Here is a 21767-nt window from a genome sequence, read left to right as displayed (position 1 = left end):
GCGCACCTGGCCTCTAGTATAATTAATAAGTGTGAACCTTTGGATAATTTAATCTCTTTTTAATATCCTTAAGAAATTTTATATTCTAATTATTTATAGAGTGAATATTTCCATTAAAAATACTAAACTAAAAAATATCTGAATCACAATTTTAATCTATTAATTTTTTATTAGACAGAGTATATTTTAGTTTAAAAGCAAATCTATTTTAAAACAAATTCTTGTTGACACCAAAACTTTTTAGTTATCATGGGTGACAGTAAATAAGTCCAATAAGTTGTCTTTTCAATGCAGACTGCCTACAAACATTAGTCAAGAAAAATGTGCTTGATGAGGAGAAATGCTTGCCTAAAAGTAAAGGTAAATTACAAGGCATAATCCTCCTACCCCGCCCCCTCTTTTTTTTCCCCTGGAGAGATTATATTAAGTAAAGCCAACTATATTTATATTAACCAAAGAACTTACATGCATATATGCATAACCCATGGACACAGACAATAGTGTGGTGAAGGCCAGGGAGAGTGTGGGTGGAGGGAGTCAATGAGGGGAAAAAAGGCGGAACAGGAAGACATCTGTAATACTCTCAACAATAAAGATAATTTTTTTAAAAAAAGTAAATTTTCCCAGCTTTAACAATATAATAATACTTGTACTTTTTTGGAGTATAAGATTTTCAATAGGGCAATTCTGATTCAAAACAGTTTATAATTATCTTTATAGATAACTGACAAGACATTTACAATCATGTTTCTTGATCATTAAACTCAACATGCAGAGATGGGTGTTCTACAGCTTCTCAGCTTTGGAAGTTGATCTGTAATTTATTTTGTCATGCTTCTGTGTCCTTTTTCTTAGATAAAGTGTTTTCAAAATGATTTCCATAGCTGTCTGAGGGGAGTGGGCAGCAGGGCTAGGTGTAAAAGCTGAAGGGATTATGCAAAAAACAAACAAAACAAAACAAAAACAACCTCATAGACAGACAACAGTATGGTGATTACCAGCGGGAAATGGTGGGCTTAGGCAGGAGAGGCTAATGGGGGGATAAATGGTGATGGGGTACTGAACACACAATACAATATTCAGATGATGTATTTTAGAATCATACACCTTAAACATATATAATTTTTATAACCAATGTAACCCCCCAAAAATTAATTAAAATGATTTCCCTAAGCATTTCTAAAAATGTAGGCACATGAAAAATGACCAATTCTAGTATCTGTTATACCGTGCTGTTTTTTTCCCCAGTGGAATTGATTATTATTTAAAATTTAAAAAAATTGTTTCCTTCAAACTCAAATGCCACATTGTATAGCAAAAATAGCACAGTAGAGAAATAAAACAACCTTACATGAGAAAAAGATTATCTCTATCTAGCATATACTCAAGAAATTGCTACTATTTTATGGTATATGATGCACATTCACATATAAAATATCTCTTATAACATCTATTAAGTTATTATTTCTTTAAATCATAGCATTTCAGAATTTCAAAGGATCTTAGAGCCATTTTGTATAACTCTGCATAACCTAGATGAAACAGCAAAAGCCTAGCAAAAAGCAAGACCTTGCCAGTACTTGAATACAGAATTGATGACTCTTTTCAATTATTCTTTCATGACAGTACACATTGTGCCATATATGAATAGTCAGTATGGAAGCTGGCATTCATTGAGGTTCAGTCCCATGTCAGTGACTAGTCCAAGCATGTAGTATGCATTACCATCTATAAAGTTAAGTATTTCCTGTTTAAGCTTTTCTACATATTCAAGATAATAATGGTCAGCTTTCATAAAAAATGAAAGCGAGTCAAAACATGTATGAAAGTATTTTTCTGTAATCTCTCTTACATCCATTTACCTCTTTTTCTTTCACTCCTTAATCTAGGCTTTGGCATCGTACCTTGATTTTTCTCAGTGATCTCTTAACTGAGATCTTACCTACAGTGTCTCTTCATTTCAAGGGTCTCTGCACACCACTACTAAACTAATGGCCTTAAAACTTTGCTTGTATCAATATTCTCTTTTGGCATAAGTAAATATTGCCAAATATGGCCAAAGTCTATTGCTTCTAGAATAAAGTATAAATTTCTGATTCTGGCATTCAAAGCTCTCCACCACCTAATGCAAAAACAACTTAATCTCCTACTGTTCTCCAATTTGTACATCATTATAGTCTGTCTGATCTATTCAATATCTCTTAAAAGTATCTCTTGCTCATTTACTCATCTCTAGGATTCAGAAATACATTATTCCCTACACATTGATCTAAATTCCATTCATTTTTATGGGTCTTTTCAAGACCTCTAGCTCTTTGCATCTTTATTACATTCTGCCAATAGACGATCATTTTAACTCCTGCTGAGGTGTTGTTTTCACAAGTTCCTCTCAAACATAACTGTACATCAGAATTATTTGCAATGCTTGCAAAATGCACATTCCCAGGATCCATTATAGATATTCTGATTCTGCAAATGTGAGGTAGGCCCATAGAATCTGCATTTTTAGCAAAAATTGCTGTGGATTCAGACTTCAGTGGACCTGTGACTCATTTATTTGATTCGTGATAATGCAATCATTTATAGTTGCAGATTTTCTATTTGCCTCTTTGATTTTTCTGTTAAGTTTATAAATTCATTGAGGTGTTAAAGATAAACTGAGGCATATCAATTTTTTTTAAATGTTTATTTGAGCAAAAATCCACTCAATACAGGCAGTGCCAAAATGGAAGTGGTTAGGAATGCTCTGCTAAGGAGAGCCTACTAAGGGGGAAAAAAGAATATATCTCATAGAAACACTTGGACCCGACTAACATGTACCAGCATGAGGTGGGAAAGTACATTTGGGACTGGATTATGAGGCTGCTGGACCAAAGGGGAGGGTAAATAAATTTGGGTAGTACTCTTTAAAAATATAGTATGTATCACCCTGGCAAGGACCCTGAACATGATGTGAACACACAGCTAAGATGGCATATACTAGCATGGCACTTAGTGAGGTGGTAATGTCAGAATTACCATGGCAGATGCTAGAAGAAGAGAGGAAAGTGTCGATGTATGAGTATGTTAGAGGGGTGTATAATATAAGGTCAGAAACTTCATTAGACTATTTTGTTCCATGGGAGAGCCAGTGAGATATACCGTTTACCAAAACAATAACTAATATGCTTATGAGACTGGTCCCAGCATCACTGAGAAATGCATTGATTGCTCTCCTCTGTAGTCCCACTGAGATCAGGTGTAGCACTTCACCATCAGAACTTAACCAGCAGATAGGTGCATCTGCTGTAATGAGCTCTGAGGTTGGAGTCAAATCATGAAGCCAAGGAAACCCAATTCACATTGTCAATAGAATACAGCATCTGAAGGGAAATAATAGATAGGTAGCCAAAAAGTATACTATCCTATCTAATAAAAGAGTTATATGTAAATCAACCATAACTCCACAACAAAGATGGCCACGCCCACAGCCAATAAGGAGGGAATATGCAAATTGACACGACAAGGATGGTGGAGGCCGGGCCAGGAAGCTTGCGACGAGGCAAATGGAGGAGCAGCACAATGAGCGCCATCAGCAGGCCCATGCTGGCTGTCCACTGCTGCGACAGTGGCGCGGGCCCTCGCTGGCAGGGGGCAGCAACAAGGCGGATGGCAACACGGGCACCAGCAGTCTCACCGCAGAGGCCACGCCTGTCAGGGAGAAGCATGCCGATGCCAGGTTTCAGGGCTCGGAGGCTCCCAGGGCAAGCGTGCCCAAATCCATGCTGAGCTCCAGCAAGGGGTGTGGCGGGGTTGGGCTGTGTTTGGGGAACACCCGAGAGGTCGGGGTAGTTGGGTGCCTCCCACAACCAGACTCAGCAGCCAAAGGGAACGGTGAATCCAGGGCCTGACTCCTGGGCAGACGCACGGTTTCCCCAGCAGAGAACGGCTACCCCAGCAAACCCTTAAGGAAGGGCCGAACAGAAAGGCTGCTTTCACATGTGGGTGGGCCCCACCAGCATTTCCATCTTCACTCTCTTCATTATCATGAAAAGTCGGAAACCCTTCCCCACCACTAAGCCAGGAGAATGCTGTGTCTGCCTAAGAACCCATCTTACAAGTCTTGCTCCCATGGTGGCCGATGAGACAGGAGTTAGGAGCTCAGGCTCTGAAGGGAGGGGTTTGCTTCTAAATCCTGTCCTGCGCGGACTAGGGCCTCCCGGCCAGGGATCTTCCAAGGGCTCAGCTTGCTCATCTGTGCAATGGAACCATCACAGGGCTCTGGGGCTGGTGGTGAGGGCTACGCAAGCCAGCGCCTGGCACAGTGTGACCCTCATACATGTTACTCGTGGTTCTAAAGGCTGACAGGTGGTGTTGTGACATTGGACATGTGCTTCTGAATTTTTTTTCTCCTGAGCTGCAGTCTGTTTGACCCTCATGGCAACCTCCGTTGGATTGTGTTAGTCCTTGCTTAACTCCACTGACAATGGGAAGAGAGAAATGGACCCTGAGCAGCAGAAAAACCACCTTCTGAAATGACCCCTTCTTGGTGCATCCAGCGTTATGTTCTGTCCTTTTACTAAGATAAAAAGTTGCATGTTGCAGTGGACTGGGGATATTATCTCGTGATGAGTAAGGAAGGCTGTTACCAGGTCACGGCACGAAATGAAAGCTGCCTGCTCTCCCCAGGGGACTCTCAAAAATAACCCTCTTCCCCAGCAAATGCCATGGAGAAGGTGGATTGCAGTCATGTACAGCATCACACATTCTTTCTCAGATCCTCTGTTATCTAAACTGGCACCTGCCCACCACCTCTCAGGAGCTGGGAGGGGCTCACTCACCCACCGGCCCTGCCTCACAGCCTGGGAGGCACCAGGAGGCCAGTTCTCTGTCCCCACCACCTGGTTCTTGCAGCTTGAGGCAGCACTCCCCACGCCTCAGCTCCACCCAGAAAGGTGATACCTCCTAAGAATGGGATGCGGCAATTACAGAAACTCTAACCCATCGTGGAGAGATAAGTAGCAAAGGTTAGGGAGCTGTCCCCCAGCGACTTCCCCTAAAAGGCCCCATGTACAAACAATTTTAGTTTTAAGTATAGAGGGTGTCCCCCCAAAATGTCTACACATGCTGTGAATAATTCTAAAGGCAGTGCTTATTAAAATACATCTCATTTCCAGAATTGATCTACCAGCTGTTAAAGTGTGTATGTGTTGTATATACAGGGCATACACATATATATACATATATCTAAAACTAAAATCTTTTAAATATATACACATATGAATATGTATGTGTGTATATGCATGTATACACATCCTTTGAATAATTACATGGATGTATATAGATACATATACGTGTACATATACATGCAAATAGCTGGCAGGTGGACATCCTCCAAGGGCTCCTGGGCTGCCAGACGGATGACTGACTGCCAGCTTAGACCTGTTGGAGTGGGCCTAAGCCAGCAGGTGGACATCCCCCAAGGGGTCCCAGGCTGCCAGAGGGATGCCTGACTCAGAGGGGAGGGATGCTCCCACCCACCCCCAAGTGCACGAATTTTCGTGCACCGAGCCTGTAGTTCAATCTATAAAAGTAATGATGAAAAATCACGAAGCTGAATGTAAGGGCAAATGTATTGATAAAATGTCACTATGTCTTATCCAGTTTCCATCTCAGAGTCATATTTGGACCTCAAATCCACTGACTGACAAAGACCTGTAAAGAGACCTGCAACGCCACAGCAATTTATATATAACAATGATTCCTAAGTCCTTTTCCAAATGGACAGTCAGGTTTTATTCAGGTAATTGTACATTGGGCAAAGCAAAATACCTAATCATTTCAAAATAGCTGGACCTTTGAACACAGGTCTGAGATAATATGATATGCTGAGACCTAAAGTACATTATGTACCCCCCCTCAGTTATAGTGAGATCAATAAGAATAGATAATAAATGGGGTCCTGGCCCATTCATAGTGGGTCCTCCAGACTTACTGATTTACCCAATGGTCATTCTTATGACCACTGTACGTCCCAAATGTACAATGGTTATATTTGCTACTTGGTATCATTCTATATATTAGGTTCTTAACCTGTGGCAAAGGAACTATTAAGGCCAAGAGGAAATCTCAGAAACCGCTTCACCCATATTCCTTGCTAGGATAGTTAATAAAATACAGTATCCCATTGCAGGGGAATAGCAGGAATAAGCATCATCCTAAAGACGCAGCAGTGATAGGCATCATCATACCTCTGTTTAATACACCAGTTTTGTTTGTAAAAAACAAACAAACAACAACAATAAAAAAGCACACACCCAAAACAAAAAATACAACAAATATTGGAAGATGAAATGGATTACTGAAACTCAAGAAAACATTAGCCTAATCATTGCTGTGGTGCCAGATGTAGCATGTTTGCTAGAACAGATTAGCATGATCTCAAAACCTTGGTAAATGGCCATTGATTTGGTCTGGTGAGTGTTTTCTTTTGTATCACTGTCAGAAAATAGAAACAGGCAAAAGAATATATTTACAGTTTTGCAATAGACCTATGGTAGCTATTCTGTCCTCTGTCATAACAAAGTTTGAAGAAATCAAGTTTGTCTGAATATCTCACAGAACATCATATTTATCCACTATTATATAATAACACTAGAGGCCCGGTGCACAAAAATTTGTGCACTCGGGGGGGGGGGGGGAGGGGGGTCCCTCAGCCTGGCCTGTGCCCTCTCGCAGTCTGGGACCCCTCGGGAGATAATGACCTGCTGGCTTAGGCCTGCTCCCGGGTGGCAGAGGGCAGGCCCAATCCCTAGGTGCAGCGCCTGGTTGGGCTCAGAGCAGGGCCGATTGGGGAGTTGGGGCACCGCCCCGTCATGCACAGAGCAGGGCGGATGGGGAGGTTGCGATGCCACCCCTAGTCACGTTCAGGGTAGGGCCGATTGGGGGGTTGGGGCACTGCCCCGTCACACTCAAGGCAGGGTCGATGGGGAGGTTGTGGCACCACCCCCTGTCACGCACAGAGCAGGGCCGATCAGGGGGTTGGGGCGCTGCCCCCTGTCACACACAGAGCAGGGCCCATCAGGGGTTTGGGGAGCTCCCCCCTGTCACGCACAGAGCAGGGCCGATCAGGGGGTTGAGGAGCTCCCCCCTGTTACGCACAGAGCAGGGCCAATAGGGGAGTTGGGGCACCACCCCTTGTCACACACAGAGCAGGGTCCGTGGGGGGGGGGCAGTTGGGGCGCCACACCCTGTCACACACAGAGCAGGGCCGATCAGGAGGTTGGGGCGCCGCCACTGTCACACTCAGGGCAGGGCCAATGGGGAGGTATGGCTCTACCCCATCTCACATAGAGCAGGGCCCGTGGGGGGGGGTTGGGGCGCTGCCCCCTGTCACACACAGAGCCGCAGGGCAATCAGGGGGTTGGGGCGCCGCCCTCTATCACCCACAGAGCAGGGCTGATCAGGGTTGGGGCGCTGCCCCCTGTCACACACAGAGCCGCAGGGCAATCAGGGGGTTTGGGCGCTGCCCCCTGTCACGCTGATCCCGGTGCCGGGATGCCTTGCGGCTCCGCTGATCCCGCCCGGCAGGGTCACAGATCCAGGTCCCAGACCACGGACAGCCTTGCCTGCTGCCGCCTGCCTTCAGTATGCAAATTAGCCGCCATCTTGTTGCTTCAGGGTGGGGGTCCCCACTGGGGTGCCTGGCCAGTCTGGGTGAGGGGCTGAGGGCTGTTTTCAGGCTGGCGGGCAACTGAAGCTCCAAACCTCTCCTTTTTTTCTTTTTTTTTATTCTGGCATTTATTTACCTTCTATGGCTGTCACTGGAGCTGAGAGCCGGCTTTCTCTCTGAGGCTCGGCTGAAAGCAGGTTTCTGGCCTTTGTTTTCTGTATTCGAAACAATGTTGCGACTCCAGCTCTGAGATCCTGGCTGACTGGCAGGAGGTTTCTGGAGTTTTGTTTATCTTCTATAAATGTTACTATGTTTCCAACTGAAGCTCAGAGGCCGGCGGGGAACGTTGGAGTCCTCTGTCACTGAAGGAAGCAAGCCTCCCTGTTCGCATCAGCTGCCTGGCTGCCGGCCGCCATCTTGGCTGACAGTTAATTTGCATATACTCACTGATTAGCCAATGGGAAGGGTAGCGGTCGTACGCCAATTACCATGTTTCTCTTTTATTAGTGTAGATTATTCTAATTGAACTGGATGAGCAAGAGGTGGCTAGTCTTGATGAAAGTCTTGGTAAGCCATGTGTACTCCAGAAAGTGTAAAATAAATCCTATGATAATTCAGAGGCCCGTCAGGTTAATAAACATTCCAGGTTTTTAGCATGCTAGCACATTCTCTCCACAATAAAGGACAAACTATTACATGCTGTGCCTCTCACCATGAAGGATTAAACACAGTGGCTGGTAGGCCTTTAGGCAGCATATTTCACACCTGGGAATAGATTTACTGTCCTTAAAGGCATCTATGAATGGGCCCCAGAGCAGGAAAGGGTGCTGGGGCAATCCAGGCTGCAGTACAAGCCACTCTGTTCTTGAGTTGGGATTTATGACTCAAAGATCCTGTGGTACTAGAGATATCATAGTAGGCATGGGTGGCATATGGACTTTACAGCAAGCCCTCATGGGAGAACATCATGTAGACCTGCGGTGCTGGAGCAAGTGCTGGGGCTAGTATTCTGTGTTACTCTAACATCAATGATGAGAGAATCATTGATCGGCTGCCTCCTGCATGCCCCCTACTGGGGATCGAGCTCGCAACCCAGGCATGTGCCCTGGCCTGGAATAGAGCCATGACCTCCCAGTTCATAGGCCAATGCTCAACCACTGAGCCACACTGGCGGGACAATTCTGTGAGACCTTTGATTATTTCTCTCTTTCTCTGGGTTTTATAGTGAAAATATTTAAAAGATTAATCTAATTATCGATAATATCCAGGCAAAATAATATAAATAAATATAGTGTATGCTTTCTGATTCAAGAATACTTGTTTCTATTAAGCAATGTTACCCCAATAAATTATAAATTCAATTTTATAAATACTTTTTCTTTCCATTTTTTCAAGGTCACATTTAAATACTTAAAATAACATTTTAACAATAAAAATGTGATATTTCTGGGAAAACACAAAGCTAAGGATTTAGAGACACTTCATGAGCTAGATAGAGACTTGCAGAGAAATCAGAGCAGATGAAACATCAGAAATGTTGTTTTCAACCTGTGCACTACACAAGTCTAGGTGTCCCAATTCACATAGACTTGTGTAGTGTTTATCCTGCACCAACATCCAGTGGCCCAAGATACCTGTGAGTAGTTTTCCCAAATGATTCCTAAAGGAGTGCCAAATAATAGCCAACAAATCCAAAGAGGAGAAATGGGCCTTGGGACCATCAGAAAAGAATCGTATAATTGCCTGCAAAAGAGCTGAGAGTAACCCTTCCTATCTTGCACAAGAAAATGGAGTGACTTATAAGAAAGGATTTAGCCCTCAGGGTAAAATTCTGGCACAAATTAAAGAAAGTCAGTAATCTCTCTGGGGAAGGTTTAAGGTCCTCTGAAAGAGGCACATTGGAGCTCTGGCATATCCCCCCGGCCAGAAAAGATAAAATGGGGAAGCAGAACACCCACTCTGCCCTGGAGGGAAATAACTAAAACCACCTCATCTCTAGAGTCAAGTCCCCCTTTTGGCAATTGTGTGGGTCTCCAGGCTCCCTGACTAAATTAATCAATCTAATAATTCAATTAATTATGAATGAGCAATCAAGATTAAGCAGAGAGTTGAGGACAATTAACATCAGAGTGATAACAATAATAATACTGCCTAGAAAACCAATCATTGGAAGAAAAAATAATTATAATATATAACTAATATCTTCAGAGATTTTTTTTCCAAATGACACTGCATTTTAAAAATAAAATCAGAATTATGTGATATTTTATTTCCTTTAAAAGAAAATCAAAGACAATTAAAAGTTTTTTTAAATTATAATGATTTTTTAAAACAAAAATGATGCATATTCTCATTAATAAAATAAACATGCTGAAGACCAAAAAAGTAATCTGAATTAAAGAAATTTTCTAAATGGAAAAATAGTGTAAATATGTATGTTGAAAGGATCCATGGAATTACTGATTCAGCAAGCCCTGGTGAGAGAATATCATGTCGACCTGTAGGGTCCTGGGGACCTGGGGTTAGTAGCTGGGGCTAGTTTGTTCTGCTAATCTCCCTCTTCATGGAATTAATGAAAAATTTCCAAAGAACCCACAGCTAGATATATCCTGAAAGATTCAAGAGTGAAAGGGAGAGTAAAAAATATATCAAGGATAAAACCATATTTACCTCAGACTTTTCATAAGCAACAATAAATAAGATAGAGTAATATTTTTTCTTTTTTAAAATATATTTTTATTGATTCCAGAGAGGAAGGGAGAGGGAAAGAGAGATAGAAACATCAATGATGGGAGAGAATCATTGATCAGTTGCCTCCTGCCTGCCCCACACTGGGGATCCAGCCTGCAACCCAGGCATGTGCCCTGACTGGGAATGAAACTGTGACCTCCTGGGTCATAGGTAGATGCTCAACCACTGAGCCATGCTGGCCGGTTCTATACCTAGCCAAATTATTAAACAAGTGTGAGACAGCCCCAGCTTGCCTCGGCCCTCGCAGCCCCAGTTTTGTCTGGAAGGTCATTTGAAATGTTGACTGGAAGGTTGTTCGGCCCTCTGGTCTAATTAGCATATTATACTTTTTTATTAAAGACTAGTGGTCCAGCGCACAAAATTCGTGCGGGGGGGGTGGTATCCCTCAGCCTGGCCTACACCTCTTCAATCTGGGACATCCCTCTTGCAATCCAGGACCACTAGCTCCTAACCGCTCACCTACCTGCCTGCCTGATTGCCCCTAACCACTCTGCCTGCTGGCTGCTCGCCCCCTACTGCCCCCCCCCCCACCCCCACTGGCCTGCTCGGACTCAACTGACCCCCCTGCCGGCCTGCTCACCCCCAACTGCCGCCCCACCCTGCCGGCCTGATCACCCCCAACTGCCCTCCCCTCCTGGCCTGATAGCCCCTAACCACCTCTGCTTCGGCCCTGCCACCATGGCTTTGTCCAGAAGGACGTCCGGAAGGTCTCCCAGTCTAATTAGCATATTACCCTTTCATTAGTATAGATGGCAAGCTTTTGGAATAAGGTGTCTTGGGCTGGAATAGTGGCTGCGTGTAAGGAGAAAAGTGAATGGATCTAATGGATGTTTTGAAAATTTATGAAAGTAATTAGATGTAAAAATAAGAGAATAGCAAGGAATGAAAGAAAACTAGCATTCTGGCTTGGGTACTGGATCAATGGTTGTTCCAATAGTTGAAGAAAAAAAACATTGGGAGAAGATTAGGGGTGTTTACTTATCTGTTACTACATCTGTTTTTCCAGAGTGTGAACAATAGTAAAATTGATATTAAACAAATTAAAGTCTAGTCTATATGTAGTACATGTAAGTGGATATGTTCAGTAGGCAACTAGATATACAAGTGTGAAGTGTAGAAGACATATCTGACCTATCAATACAGAGAGGTAGTTTTTAGCTTATAGGAACTTAGAGTGGGTAGTTGAAAACCTGGAGTGTCTGAGATTACCCAGGGAGGCCAAGAGTGATGTCTTAGTCTATTTTGAGCTGCTATTATGAAACACCATAGACTGGGAGACTAATAAACAGCAGAAATTATTTCTCACAGTTCTGGAGGCTGGGAAGTCCAAAGCCAGCGTATTGGGAGACCCACTTCCCTAGTTCATAGACAGCCATCTTCTTGCTATAATCTCACCGGGTAGAAGGAGCAGAGGAGCTCTTCAAGGTCTCCTTTATAAGGACACTAATCCCAATCATTTCGGCTTTGCCCTTATGACCTAATCGCCTCCCCCAAACCCCACCTCCTAATACCATCATATTGACAATCAGGTTTCCACGTAGAATTTTGGGGGGCACATGTACTAAGAAGAAAAGAGGTGTGTAACCCCTGAAGCACACAAACATTTGAGGTTCAAAAAGTATTAGATATATAGTTAGGTCATGTAATCTAGAGGTAGGGAGGATACCCATTTAGATCTCCCCTTTCCTAGTGTATTAGTCAGGGTTCAATCAGAGAACTAGCTTTGATATCACACAATGTAGAAGCTGGTTAAACAGTCTCAGTAACACTGCATCCTCTGTTTCAGCTGCTGGAACTTGAAATACAAAAGACACAGACATTCGGGAAGAAGTTGGATGTAAAAGTACGGAGCCCAAGGCCATGCTGGCACCTATGAGCATGAGCCAGCTGTAAGTTAATGAGAACAGAGTGGCACTGCCTCCAGCCTCGATGAAGTGACTTACCTGCAGGAGAAGCCGGTACCCTTTCTCATGGAGCTAAACACACCCTTGGCCCTGGAGTCAGACAAACTGAAGGAGGATCAGGGGAAAGTGGGCAGTTGTAGGCAGGGCTACTACCCATCCCAAGGTGAGCCTGCAGGTAAGTATCAGCGTGCATGAGCATCTGCCTTGAACTGAGAATATCTACATAGTGGCTGCTGCTTCCTTCTTGCCTTCCAAATATCTCATGAAAATATTTATCATTATCTTTTAAAAAATTTTTTACTGATTTCAGAGAAGAAGAGAGAGAGAAAAACATCAAGGATGAGAGAGAATCATTGATTGGCTGCCTCTTGCACGCCCCACACTGGGGATCAAGCCCACAACCCGGACATGTGCCCTGACCAGAAATCAAACAATGACCTCCTGGTTCATAGATCGACGCTCAACCACTGAGCCATGCCAGCTAGGCAAAAATATTTACTATTACCCACCCTCATCAGAAACACGCAGGGTATTTGGGGAAATGTAGTTCAATCTGGACATTTTGACACATGGAAAAGCTATCAAATCTAGTGATAAGTCACAGATGTACAATTAGTCAATAATATCTTCTGACTTTTTGTTATCTAGTTCTTTCCTAACTCTTCTCCTCAAAGTCCCTAGGGCCCTCCCCAGGCAGTGCCTTTCTGTGCCTGTGCTGAATAATCAACATTCAGCCCCCTGACCCACCCGCACATCAAACTCAAATTCCCAGTGCACCTGACCTTTCAGAGCTTCAGGAAATAACATAGAACCTCACACGGAGCTCAACAAATATTTGTTGAATCCTAGATGAATGAATGGATTTAGATTGAATTAAATCCCATATAAAGTGCCAGTAGCAATGCAGAAGGCAATAGGAAATGGCAGAAAAAGCAGCAGACATCGTCTCTGGGTCCTGAAAGTTTCACCCATCTTCAAATTTTGGCTTCATCACCCTGGTCTTGGAATGTTACTTGACCTTTTTCGGAGCTTTTGTTCCCTCATATGTTTAATTTGATTAATAGTATCATAGCTCACAGGGTGATGGTGAGAATAAAATGTCCTTCAAAATGCTTTTTACATAGCAGTGATTCAACAGATATTAGACACTTCTGCTAATTTAAAAAACCCAACAAGAGTCCTTTGACTTGACCCATCTATGAAGCTGGGTGAAAAATTCAACTGAGACATGAAGAAATTAGTTTTTGGCCTGGGTCACTAAGTAGGCATATCTGTCCAGTCCAGGAGCATGAAATGCCACTTCTCCTAAAACATTTTTGTTTTGTTTTATCTTCACATCTTTTCATATATTCCCCTGCTTCTAAATTCGCAAGCCTCCTATTGGGTAGCAAATTTTTAGTTTTTTCTTAAGAGCTACCACAGCATGAGGCAAGTAGGGAGAAGGCAAGTGACAATGAGGGAAAATCAGTGGTATTGAGAGGCTGCAGGGACAATAACAGACATTTTACCTGCTGTTGTCATTAAGTCATGGGCCGCTAGTAAAACTTTAGCATTAGCTCAATAAGTATTTTCAGTAAGCTCTAATATGCAAACATACTGTGGCATGCCACTGTTAAAACTGTTGCCTGGCACAACCTCTTTATAAGTAACACTGTAGGAGAAAAGAAGAAAATGGACTGAGAGCAACTAGGTCCTTTGAAGCCATTTGAAAAATTCTTATATAGATAAAGACTATGTTGCAAGCATCCTACCTATGGCATTAACCTCTTATTCTGGTTTTGATCTGTATTTTACAAGAAGTTTGTCATATCAATTGGTGGCAATTTTTTCTGCCTTCCGCAGTATCACAAAAGAGTCACAGTCTTTGATTTACCCTACAGGTTACTTGTTCGCTTTAACTTTTTATTGCTCTGTTGTGCTACTGTTTTGCTTTCTGTTCTGTTCCATTTTCTATAAGCATAAAAGTGCTTTACATGCTAAAATAGTTGGAATTAAAGATATGAGAAGACTTTAAGATTCTCCATCTTTATGCAAGTTTTTCAGTAATAACCACCTGTTTGTTCTTTGTCATGAAAGCTTCCAGTCACTTTTATGAACCTCTCTACCTTTACTACCACTTTCAGGTACCCAGTTACCAAGATAAATTATGGAAACAGAGTAAGTAATTATTTAGATTAGCTTTTTCAGTATTACTGCTGTCTAGCTTACTATATGGAATTTAAGATTAAAGACAACATTGAGACTTCAATAATAATGAGCTATTTAGTTCAATTTATGATTTTACAATGTAAAGGGTATTTCCATGTGGTATATCATTTATTTTAGGTAATCAGAATTAATTTAATACCCAGCAGAATTTCTCCTTAGGCTAATGTACACAAGACCATTTTTAAGTAATAAAAAAAATCCTAACCTCAAGGCTCTTCTATGCCCTAAACATAAGTCATATTTTAATATACTTTTAGCAAATACTTTCCACACATGATTTTTTTCTTCTAAAAAGCAATATATAATTGCTGTCTTTCACATCTGAGGTCAACATTAATGATGTCAAATGCTCTACACATGTGCAGCCATGCCTGAAAAGGTCCAAGTACATGGCTCTCTTAGGACTCTTCCCAATACACTCTGTACCCATAATGTCAGAGCATCCATATTTCTTTCAAAGAGAGAGAGAGAGAGAGAGAGAGAGAGAGAGAGAGAGAGAGAGAATGAATACCAGTTGTTGGGTGCCATGTAGACTTAAGAACCAAATGTAGCTCTGTGTGTGTCATATTGATTCAGTGAGCCTGAGAGACTGGCTGTGTTCAGGAATTTGGTTGTGGAATTCCTATATTGCCCTGGAATTTTGAAAATGATCCCATGTAAGTTTAATGAAACAGCTGTACAAGTGTGGTGTGTTATCTGTAGCAAGTCCAAGTCTAGCATGCATTTTAAAAACAAAAATGTCTACAAGTTGCTCTGTGCAAAGGTAATATTTAAATGTCAATGACATTTGAAATACTTTAAAATTGAAAATGTGTTATAAGCACAGGTATCTATTAAAAGCTGGGGAGGAGATGTTTATGTAGAATCCTTCAATAAAGAAGACAACTTCCCAAATAGTTAGGGACTCTCAATTGAACAGAAGAAATCAAATGTGCTGCCAGATTAACATTTACCAGATGTTCCAGACTTTAGGATAACTTTTTGACTTTGAGATAAGTTGCTGCTGAGCTAAGGGCCTCACATTAGAGTTGCCTACAAATAACTGTTATGTTTCTCTGACTCAAAAGTAGGTCAGATCCCAGTAAGCTTTGCTCCATTTAAATTCCAGCTCTGTGGAATTGAGAAAAACATAAAATTGGCATCTTCTCTTTCTGAAATTTCATTTATCTGCACACTTTTTCTCTACTCATATCACAAAGCAAACTTAATTTATACAATTATAAAAAACTATCTTTATTTCAGCCATGTCAGCCAGTCAAACTATATTACTGATAACCTACTAAAAACATCAAAGTGCATTTAACACTAACACAATATTTATGATGTCATTCTAATATATTACCTGAAAGAGCTTTGTAGAAACACTAAAATAAAAAGCTAAGGTATTTCACATGTGTTTATGTATATACTAGAGGCCCGGTGCATGAATTCACATCAGGCCAAGCAGATCGGGGCCTGCTGGCTGGAGGGAGGGATGGGGAGTGGGAGGTTGGCCACTGACCTCGAGGAGGGAGCCAACCCTTGGCCCTCCTGGGAAAGGGGCAGCATCTGCCGCCACCCACCCCTGGTTCCCCATCCCAGACCGGGGACTGAAGACCCCAGCGGGGTGGGGAGAGGAGGCGAAGGTTGCTGGGCTGGGCGCAGAAGGAACAGACACCAGACACCAATGCCGCTGGCCAGCCACGGGAGTTTGGCTGTGGGAGCACACTGACCACCAGGGGGCAGCTCCTCATTGAGAATCTGCTCCCTGGTGGTCAGTGCATGTCAAAGCAACTGGTTGACCAGTCGTTCTGGTCATAACAGTCGCTTAGGCTTATATATATATATATATATATATATATATATATATATACACATATATATATATATATGCACATATGCATACATAATTATTACTTTTAAAAATTGAATCGTGTTCAAAACTTTACACTCCATTTTTTCCCACATATGTCTCATATATGATACATACATTCATGATATCTTGATATGGACCATTCCTATAAGTTCACACATCTTTTCTATACCTGTGCATTATTCCATAATGTCCATGTGACATAAATATTGTGTCTGATTTCTTCTGTTTGACCACCCAGGTCCTCTTTTCTCCCATCTGCACCCTATGCTCTAGGAGGCAAATTCCAATGGGTTCCCTTGCCCTCTTGTTCTGATTAGGTTGAAAATAGGAAGTCCTGGCAGGATATTAAAGAAAGAAGGAAGGGTGAGGGCCAGGGTATTTATTCCCTTGCTAACTTCATATAAGTTTGCCTCAGTATGGCTGTTTCCCTCAATGAAGACCACTTCTCCTCTGAAGTAAGTCTACTCTAGTTTCTCCTTTTTACCCTGGTCACAGATTCTTCTCCTTGAGCCTAAGGAGGGTAGCAGCTCCACTCCTACTAAATTTGGGTTGTTGAAATATCTCTTATGGATTTCCTACATACTGATCATAGTTTTAAAAATATGCCCCTGTGAATAAACTCTCCTCAAGTTATCATGATCTATCTGTTTCCTTGGGATTCTGATAAAATTATTCATTGTCTCCAAGCTCATGAATTCAGCTTATTTTCTGTATTTTGCTGGAATAAACATCGTTCTACACATAATTTCAAATGCTGGTACTCTTATTTCTGTAAGATACTTGCCAGAAGTAGCAATGCTCACTCAAAGGTTAAGTGCACGTTTAATCTTTATAGATATTTTCAGTTAACTTTCTAAAAGGTTTAAGGCAATTCTCACTTGAACTAGCAGTTTAATTATTTAATTTATCAATTGATTTTAACAAGGAATTTTAAGTATGTCAGACACTCCACAACAGGCTTAACCTCATATAACTCAGTATATAAGCTTTTCCATTTTCATATATTCTTACCATCGCTGTATGTTATTAATCTTTAATGTTTTCCTAGAGTGATGTGTAATAAATGGTGTCTCGTTATTTAAATACAGATTTACTTGGCTATTAAGGATGCTAAATATCTATCATCTGTCTTGTCTAATTATGGTTCCTCTTTAATGAATTGTCTACTCATAACCTTTACCTTTCTATTGGGTGTTTATATTAATGAAACATATTAGATCGAGGGAGTTATTGGAAAACAGTCCATAATTCTCAAATGATTCTGTAAACACAATGAGAAATCAGATGCTATTAAACTATACTAAGGTATCTGCTATTATATAAGGTATATGCTGGTACACTTTTGTACTAAATGTGATCAGAAGAAATGTTTGGTCTTTTAGTAACATAATCTTTTGTAGATTGAGGAGTTATGATAAATAATACATTTTCCTAAGGTGACATTTATAAGGTAACTGATTATTCTTGATGGGTACCTAAATTTGTTACTGTGACTGGAGAAAACTGGAAAAAATTGAGTGGAAATCTTTAATTTTGCAAATCAAGAAGCTGAGTCTTCTGGTGAGATGGCTGACTAGTGGCATTCAAGTGGGAAGAGTCACAGATGAATGGAGAGTAGAAGATCTTACTTAATAACGTTGAGCCTTTGTTTCCCATCCCTAGAAAATAATGAGTTCTTTTTAGGGAACACTAGGGTCAGGCAGATCAAATGAGACATGGGGGTTCAAGCATTAGAAAACCATAACCCATAATGGAAAGGTAAGGCCTTGCTTTAGGGCAAAACCAAGTCCAGGACCCAGGTGTTTGGCTTTTCCATCCCAGGTTCTTTGTCCAGCACTGTGATGCCCAATCCATGAAGCCCTGCTCCTGGGCATTTTGTATATCCTGGACAACTTTGGCGCAGGCATGCTGAATAACACTTCGGATAGTCTGGGTTCCCATGAACCTAGAAATCCTCAAATGTATAGATACCTGTTTTCTCTTTGTTCTTTCCTCAGGGTTTGTCAATAGAAGTAATAGTCAAAACCAGCATCTAATATTTTTAGCTATAAGGTGCCAGATGAGAAATGACTTCTTCAAGGGGAAAACTGATATCTGTGTATTTGCTCAAATTCCAAACATATTGCTTCTTTCAACCATTATCCTGCTCCCCCACATAAAGTACTTATGTAACAACAATGCACAAGCTCCAAGAACAAGGAATGCTAAGCAAAAGTGGATAATAGTAATTTGAGGCCACACAATAAGCTGTATCCCATGACATACTCATAAAGCTGCTTCCAATAAGAAATGCTTCTTTATTAATGAGAATTCAGAGAAAAGCAATTAAATGCAAATTCCTAAGCTATAAAGTAATCAGATTTTGGTTCTATATGTGGTCTAATTTATGACTCTGTTTGATTGTTTACTTAAAAATCTATATGTGTTTTTTTTCTACTGTAATTTCTGAGGACTAAATTTTGCAAGTTAAAAATCTGAATAATTCATCTATAGAGAGGAATCACCATCTTAATTTTAGGAGATCAAAATGAATTTTAAGGTAAAGTACTAACAGTAAATATAGTCTATTCAGGGAGCATGAAAGGTTTTTAGTTAAAATGTTTACTTAAAAAACCGGGTCAGTTCTGGTTCAGATGGAGAAACAGCATTTTTCTCGGTCTCCTACTAAATGTAACTAAAATCTTTGGATACAATGTAAGCAGACCAGGTGGACTGGAGAAAAACAAACAAACACAAAACAGAATGTCAAGTACCCCAAACTGGAGAGAAGTGCCCCATTTCATTTTTAATCTGGTGGTTCCCAGGCTGGACTCCAAGGACACTTGACCTCTGTCACTTGAGCCCTGCTCATCATGTGCCCACAGAAAGGGTGCCAAGGAAAGGCCTCTGTTTCTAGTCTGGGGAGTGGGAAAGACAGACCAAATGGGTTAGAGCAGGGGTGGGCAACCCCTGGCACGCCAGTAATTTGCTGGCATGCGAAACCCTCTCTTATAATCTTCCATTTGCAATTTTTTCCTTAATATCGACTTTTTTATTTTTCAGATAAATTCAGTGTAGGTGCATCTTAGATAAATAAATAATTTTACATAACAAATTATCTTAAAGACCATAGACATGGATTGATGAGAGAGGGGAAGAGCAATTTCTATGCCTCTGCCTTAATTCTCCCTGCCTTCCTAGATCCGACCAGTGTTTTGGTTTCATCCACATATACTTGTGAATCTTTGTTCTCAGTGATGAGTTTTGTTAAGTCTCGTAATAGGAGTAGCCTGACGGATGAAAGTAGTAGCTCGTGCATATCTCTGAAGGTCACGAAATATAAACCCGATGTAAAATCTCTGTCATCAGTGATGCAGCAGCAAAAGTCCCACTGGTAATATCAAACAGAGTCATAAAGTTTTCTGTCGGACTATCAGTGTACATGTATACATTAAAAAATAAATGTAGTTTTTATCATCATATACTGTGTTTTTGTCGCTCGAATGAATTTCATTATTTCTTCAAGGTTCTTCACATACGTACACCTTAAGAGATATCAAGTAGGCGTAACATGTTCTCAAAAAATTAGGGTTGGCACGCAGAAGAATTTTGAGTCAGAAATGTTGCTGGTTTTGGCACACACTCACAAAAAGGTTGCCCACCACTGGGTTAGAGAGAGTAAAGAAAATCCCCTACATTTTTTTTTCAACTTTCCTCCTCTGTTTCAGGCACAGGCATTTCTATAGCAGTGGGGGCAGCAATGGACTCAATAACTAGACAAGCACCCAAAACTCTAAAGACATGAAGCCTGCTTTCTCTCCAAAGGAACTGTGCCACCAAAATGTGGGGAGACTCTTTGTTGCTATTTTTCTCTTTCCATTCTCTCATCACTTGGTCTCAAAAGCTATCACAGTTATTGGAAGTATGCGACCAAGTAGGAGAAATAAAAACCTAGTTTTCTAGCCAGAGGACAGAAAAGCTGGGATGCTGGAAGGTGAGGGGGTGGGGTTTGATTACAAATGGGCAGTCCAAGAGAGTTTGGGGGATAATAGAACTACTGTGCATCCTGATTGTAGTAGTGACTAAATGGATTTATAAATGTGTGAAATCTCGTAAAATTTTAGAAGATAATGTCAATTATGAAAATAATGTCAATTTTACTTAAGTAAATTTAAAAACAAAAGAAAATCTTTTATTATAATTTTAGTTGTGTTTCTTGTTATGTTGTCAGCTAGAACAAACATTGCATAATTTTAAATAATGCCAATCACCAGGCCAAAAGAAAAAAAAATAAAATATGTCACTCATTCTAAAATGTTATAGACATCCCAAGTATATATTTCTGAATAATAAAAATCTTCTCAGTCTTCCAGTGGGTCAAGATTTCTACAATATTAAGAATTATTGAAACAAATTATTTAATTTGCTGTTAATGTATCAATATATCAATATGTCAGTATATCAATGTTAATGCTCTCCATTATTGACAAGTATGTTTAGTGTGTCTATAAAATAATTTCTTCTAATTTTTAAATTTCCTTAAGAAGGGGAATAGTGGAAAGGCATGTTCTTTGGCACTGTGTTATAGGAAACTATCCAGAAATACCTCCTTTGCACCATTATATTTATAAAAATTGAGACAAAAATGTATAGTTTGAAAGATTTGAGCTTTCTTTAAGTTAATTTGATTCCCATCAAAACCAGAAAGAAAATATAAGATAAAATATGTACCATATTTTTATAACTTTCTTAAAGCAAGCAGGGTTTGAATTTCAAATGAGTACTCTTTAATGTTCTTTGAGATTTAGGGCTATCAATCTACATTTAAATTTGCAACTACTTTATATTACTGCGGTTGTCGTTTTGATGTATCAATTTGGCTAACTGCCTGTTGGAACTCGGTTCCTTCATCCTGCTCCAATATGCCAACTATTGGGTCCCAGCCCCTCTGCCAGTGACTAGACCTTCTAGGACACTGGGTATTCGATGAAGCCATGAGAAGCTGTGGGTAAAATCTAGTTATTTGGAATTAATCTTTTGATTCATATCTCCTACTGATTTTTCTCTGGTTTAAACCTGATTTACACGGTTATCTGAATTGTAATTCCAAACATAACATTACACAATGAAATATACTTTAAAATTACTAAACTGTATTTCCTAACCTTGATAAAAATATGACATCTTAGAAATTAATTAACTTGGAGATTATGTTACATTGCTAGAAGGTAGTCTGTCTGTAAATATTTCTTATATATCTACATTCTGATTTTTCTCATGTTAGCCTCAATAATTTTGTTTCTTGGCCTGCAGAAACTTGCTTGTTTTCATATTTTTTCCTAATTTTGCTAGTTCAGATGTTTATATAAAAGTGTGTATATTATATGGACATGTAAATTAATATAAACAAGAGGATTGA

This window comes from Myotis yumanensis, unplaced genomic scaffold (genome assembly GCF_028538775.1).
Source record: "Myotis yumanensis isolate MYYU_CA2020_CCGP unplaced genomic scaffold, mMyoYum1.0.hap1 SCAF_8, whole genome shotgun sequence".
NCBI lineage: Eukaryota > Metazoa > Chordata > Mammalia > Chiroptera > Vespertilionidae > Myotis > Myotis yumanensis.
This window is presented reverse-complemented; position numbering follows the sequence as displayed.